Here is a 5,601-nt window from a genome sequence, read left to right as displayed (position 1 = left end):
GACCCACACATGTGCTAAGTTTTCCTAAAGCAAATTTGTTGATAGTTTATTTTTAATATGAAGAAAGCATATGAAAATTTTAAATTGTCTTTATTGCATTTATTGAGGTGATTTGATTGTATAATTGTTTTCGACAATTGTTTTTTTCAATGTGGTGTTTCATATTTACTGATTTGAATGTGCTGAATTTTAGTCGTGCTACATTAATGAGAAACTTCATTCTTAGAGTTGTTTGGTCAAGAATTGGTCTGATCTTGTTCTGGGGCATTCTGATTTCTCTCAGTACTCTTCTCTCAGAACTGTGTCTAATCTATTTTTTTTCTATTCTTCTATTCTATTCCATCCTGTCTGACAAAGGGCTCTTCTCATATTCATTGAACAGTGTATCAAGCATAGAAAGAGAAAGGCGTGAGCAAACACTGATAACATTTTATAAAGGAAGAAGTTGTTTTCCTGACACTACTGATTCAGAACAGCACAGAAAGCCACAGAGATGCCATCAATTTATGCCCCTACATCGATTCCAGCATGTGTGGGTGAGGCATTGCTTTCAACATCATTTTGCACACACACATTGCTCTGAGCCAAGGGCATAACTGAGTCACAACTAGGGAATGTGGTATAAGATTAAAGTTAAACATTCAAATTAGTTTGTAAGAGTTGATCACACCTGAATAACAAATCATTGTAGGGCTCATTACATTGTTTTTCTTAGAAGGAGTACATAGTTCTCAATGTTCTGAAAATATATGAGTTGGTTGGTTTACAAGGTTATATAAAATTTGAATGTGTAAAGACTTGTCAAGAAGAGTCTTTCTGAGAAAAGTCTTTCCCATATAGAATCATCTTTACATGCTAAGCATAAATCTCAATGCCCATAGGGTATAATCCTTTAAGTGTGCTTTTGACAATGCTTTGATAACATTTTAATAAGTTACTTTGCATTCATGCTTATGAAGTTTCTAATATTTTTGTTTCATGTGATGCACCTGTTTAGTATTGGGACCAGCATGCTTCAGGACATGTAAAGAGTGTGGAGGTACTCCTTATTCTTCTAATTTGTTTAAGAGTTTAAGGATTGCAACAATTTATTTTAAACATTTGGTACAATTCACATGTGAAGTCACTTACTCATGGACATTCCTCTTTTGGAAGGATTTTCATTATTGAACCAGTCTTTAATTTTTATTGCTCTAGCAATACATTTTACTTCTTCAAGGTTCAAGCCTGAAAACTTGTATACTTAATGCATGTCTTCTAGACTTTGCAATTTATTCGTGTCTATTTATTCGTAACATTCCCTTATCTTTTGTCTTTGTCATTGCAATGACTGCTCATTCATTTCTTTGTATTTGAGTACCCTATCATCCTTAGACTAAGTTGTCATTTTTATTTATGTTTTTCTAAAAATCTCTTATTTTTTGTGTTAGTTTGTATGAGTAATGCTCCCCCCCATAGGTTCATATATTTAAACACTTGGTCCCCAATTGATAGTGCTGTTTTGGGAGATTATGAAACCTTTACAAGGCGGAGGCCTGTTAGAGAAAGTACATCACTGGGAGCAAGATTTGAATGTTTATAACTTTGTCGCACTTTGAGTTGGCTGTCTCTGCTTCCTGCATGCAGATAAAGATGTGATCTCCAAATTTTCTGCTGCCATCCCCACCTGCTGCCTTGCCTCCCCAGACATTATATGCTCTGATCCTCTGGAACAGCAAGCCAAAATAAACTCCTTGAAAAGTTACTTTGGGTCATGATATTTTATCACAGAACAAAAAAGTAACTAATACAGATGGTTGACTTATTTCATTGATTTTTTTTCTGTTCTCTAAATTATTTCTGGACTGGTTTTATGATTTATTTCCTTTTCCTAATGTTAGTCTTATATTTTCCTTTTTAGTCCTTTGATGTTTAATATTCCTTTTGTATTTTAGGTTACTTTTCTTGTTTAATGTAGGTATTTGTTACTGTGACTTTCCATCATTGTTTTGTTCTTGCTGCATCACATATGTTTCAGTGGCTTATATTGTCATTTTCATTCCTCAAGAAAGTTTTTAATTATTTCTTTGTTTATTTCTTTACACTAAGTGTTGATTGAGATTTTATTGTATAATTTCCTTCAGAATATCTATTACAGAAAAAAAATGAACAGCAGATGCAGTTAAAAATTATGAATAGGTCTCTATTTTTGCATTTTGGATATTTCCTTCTGTTAGGAAAAGAGCTGGCACAAATTCTGGAGGGTGATTGTTCATTTTATTGCTTCCTTTCCTATGCTGAAGCTCTCAAAATTGATATAATCCCATTTTTCTATTTTTAATATAATATTTTATTAATTCTTTGAGAGTGTCATACTATGTGTTTTGATCATAGTAATTAACCACTTTTCCCCTCTAAATACTCATGGATCATTCTCCACCTCTCTACTCCTCATTTCATGTAATCTTTCTGTTTTTGACAACCCACCTATGGTTCAATTTGTGCTGTTCATATACTAATGCATATTGGGACATCTGGTGCAGCATAGTTGACCTTCCAGGGGCTACACCCTTAAAAAATTGACTCTCTGCCCCTCAGAAGCCATCAACTTCCAGTAACTCCTCAATTGGGGTGTGGGTTTGTGAGCCCTTCCATTCTCCATGCTAGAATGTTGGCTGACTTGGTTTTGTGCAGATGTTGTGCAGGCAGCTGTAGCTGATGAGAGTTCCCACGTGCAGCATTTCTGTCATGTCTAGAACACATTGTTTCGATCAAGTCCTCCCAAAATTCTAGCTATTACAATCTCTCCACCCTTCTTTCCTAATGATCCCTGAGTCTTTTGGATGAGGTATAACATAGATGTTCCATTTGTGGCCGAGCACTCCACTGACACATGGCTATTGAAACCATGAACTCACAGCAGCTGTGATTACCTATAAGGCATGCACAAGATCAAGAAAGTCAAGACTCCAGTGTAGATAGATAGGGCCCATGCGTTCCCACCCTAGCTCAGGAAGTACTGACAGGTTATGACTGTTGGAGGACGAAGAGCTCTCTCTGTGTGGGAGTGTGGCCTGTGGTTGGTTATCCATGCTCTAGTGGATTGCTCAGCATAAAGTTTGGAGGGGGCACTTTTGGTATAGTCTCTGGGAAGGTAGAGGAAGAAGTGGGGAGTGAATGTGATCAAAGTACATTGAATACATGCATGACATTACCAAAAAATAAATTTAAAATATTATATGAAGAACTATTGGCAATCGATAGCTGCTGGGAGAGGGACAGTAGTTTTCTTTAAGGATATGGTGCTAGCTAGATAGGTTAACCAGGATCCAGTTGATAGATCCATAGCTAAGGGCATTTGGGACAACAAATTTCACTCAATAGACCATAATATATATGACAGAGTGCATTAACTTGGGTGGGGGAATTAAGAGGAGTGCAGATAGGGGTGGAGTATCAAACATGATCAAAATTGTTGTTTAAAATTTGCAAAGATTCATTAACATTTTTTAAAATATTTTATATTTTGGAAGAAATAAATTTTTTAAATCTCCAAGATGGAGGAAGAACAATGGAATAAAAAGCTGACATCTCGTCGAGTTAAGGCCTTTTGAATTTTAGTTCCTGAGCTCATTGCAGAGTCTAATGTAAAGGCTAGGTGCTCTTGAAGCTGACAACCTGTTCTGGACATGCAGACAATAGACATTTTGTTCTCCTTGGGCCTGTAATCCCGACCTGGGGCTACCTTGCTCCTAACTCCTGTCAACCTAAGCTAAATCTATCAATGAAAGGTAGTCACAAAGGATTAGGAAAACTTTTCTTTTTATCTAGATGCTCACTGCCACTTGTGTTTTTCCCTAGATCACCATTCTCCATGTAAACAGGTGACCTTTATAAAAACATAAGAAATCAAGGGATTATGTAGACAGACCCCTGTGTTTGTCATTCTTAAAATGCTATTGCCTTCATTCTACATTCAAAGCCATGTGTGTTTCTAAGGAAAATTGTAGGTGTTCACAGTGGTCATTAATTCCTCCTACCTCAGGTATAAATTGAATTCCTTAAACCTTGAACTTCCTTTAACTGCTGAAGAACTCCAAACCATCCTGCTTATGAAACATTATGTACATATTATACATATCTAAGGTGGTCAAGCTTTTGTTGCATTTTCCATCAAAATTCACATGCGAAGCCCAAGTTCCAGGATAACATTATTAGAATTTTTTAGAATCAATTGATTACTAAGTCAAGGACAGTTGTCTTTCAGTATACAGCTGTATTTCATTACACAAGTTCTATATCTGTGAAGCAATCCTTGACCATAGAAATCTGCCAGCCTGAGACATTAAAATAATGTTGTTATTTCAATATCTAGTATAACAATGGAAAATAACTTACCATCTAAAACTCAAATATGTTTCTTTGTGACTGGGCTCTCATTAGGAGACTGGAAGGCCACATTACATTTCTTGCTCTAGATTAGGACTTTCTGGTTTTCTCCGTTTTATTTTTTATTTTATAGGTATAAGTGTTTGTCTACATGTATATATGTGCAGCTGTATGGTTTAATGTACACAGAGGCTAGAAGACGGCATGGGATACCTGGAACTGGAGTTAAGGATAACTGTTAGTCACCGTGTGGGTGCTGGGAACCCAGCCAGGTCTTCTGCAAGAGCTACCAGGGCTCTTAACCACTAAGCCATCTCCCTAGCTCTTTGTTTTTCTCTCTTGATATTTTTTATCTATCTATTTATTTATTTATTTTTATTTATTATTTTGGTCTTTTTGAGACAGAGTCTCCCTGTAGCCTCAGCTGGCCTAAAACTCACTATGTAGACCAGGCTAGCCTTGAACTCACAGAGATCTGCCTGCCTCTGCCTCTTGAGGACTGGGATTAAAGGCCTGTGCCACCATGGCAGGCTGATCATTTTTTGTTATTAAATCACAGTTTTGCTGCTTCTGATAACAATGTCTCAAGTGAGAATAATTTTGCTAACAAAAGTTCTTCTCAAGGACAGCAAGAACTACCATTGGAAAGTTAACTGAGCTGTGAAATAGGGCACTGTGTTCTCGCCATATTTGATACACTAGTTTGAAGGACCTAATTTAAAAACCTACACTAAGTCAATGCCACAATTTTTAAAAATATGTATTTTTGGTCAGTACATCATAAAATGAAAAATCACTTCACTCAAATAATTTATAAGAACCCATTAAGGGCCTGAATCATGATTTATTCTTAACCTTTAACCATGGAAGGGAACATTAACATTTTTCTTTCTTCTTTTTTATTACATTTACTTATTTGTGTGGGAATGGTGTGGGGTGTACATGTGCTTCTATGTGCGTGGAGGTCAAAAACACAAGTGCCAACAAAAATAGGCAGTAAACAGGATGAGAACTGGAAAATATCAGGAAAAAAACCCTCTGGAATAAAAATTCAATGTGTGGGTCAATTTTTCAGTATCTACTAAAACACACCAACAAGTACAAATTGAAAAATACTTGAAAAACCACTTAACTGGCTTTTAAAGGCTTTCATCAAAAAATCTTCACAAATAAAAGTGTGTCACAAGCCAATATCACAGAATATTTAGAAGTCAGCATTCCCACTGTAATTTC

The sequence above is a fragment of the Nannospalax galili genome, unplaced genomic scaffold, assembly GCF_000622305.1.
Source record: "Nannospalax galili isolate Female #2095 unplaced genomic scaffold, S.galili_v1.0 scaffold10, whole genome shotgun sequence".
NCBI classification, from domain to species: domain Eukaryota; kingdom Metazoa; phylum Chordata; class Mammalia; order Rodentia; family Spalacidae; genus Nannospalax; species Nannospalax galili.
The sequence above is the reverse complement of the archived record's forward strand: the minus strand, read 5'-3'. Positions refer to the sequence as shown.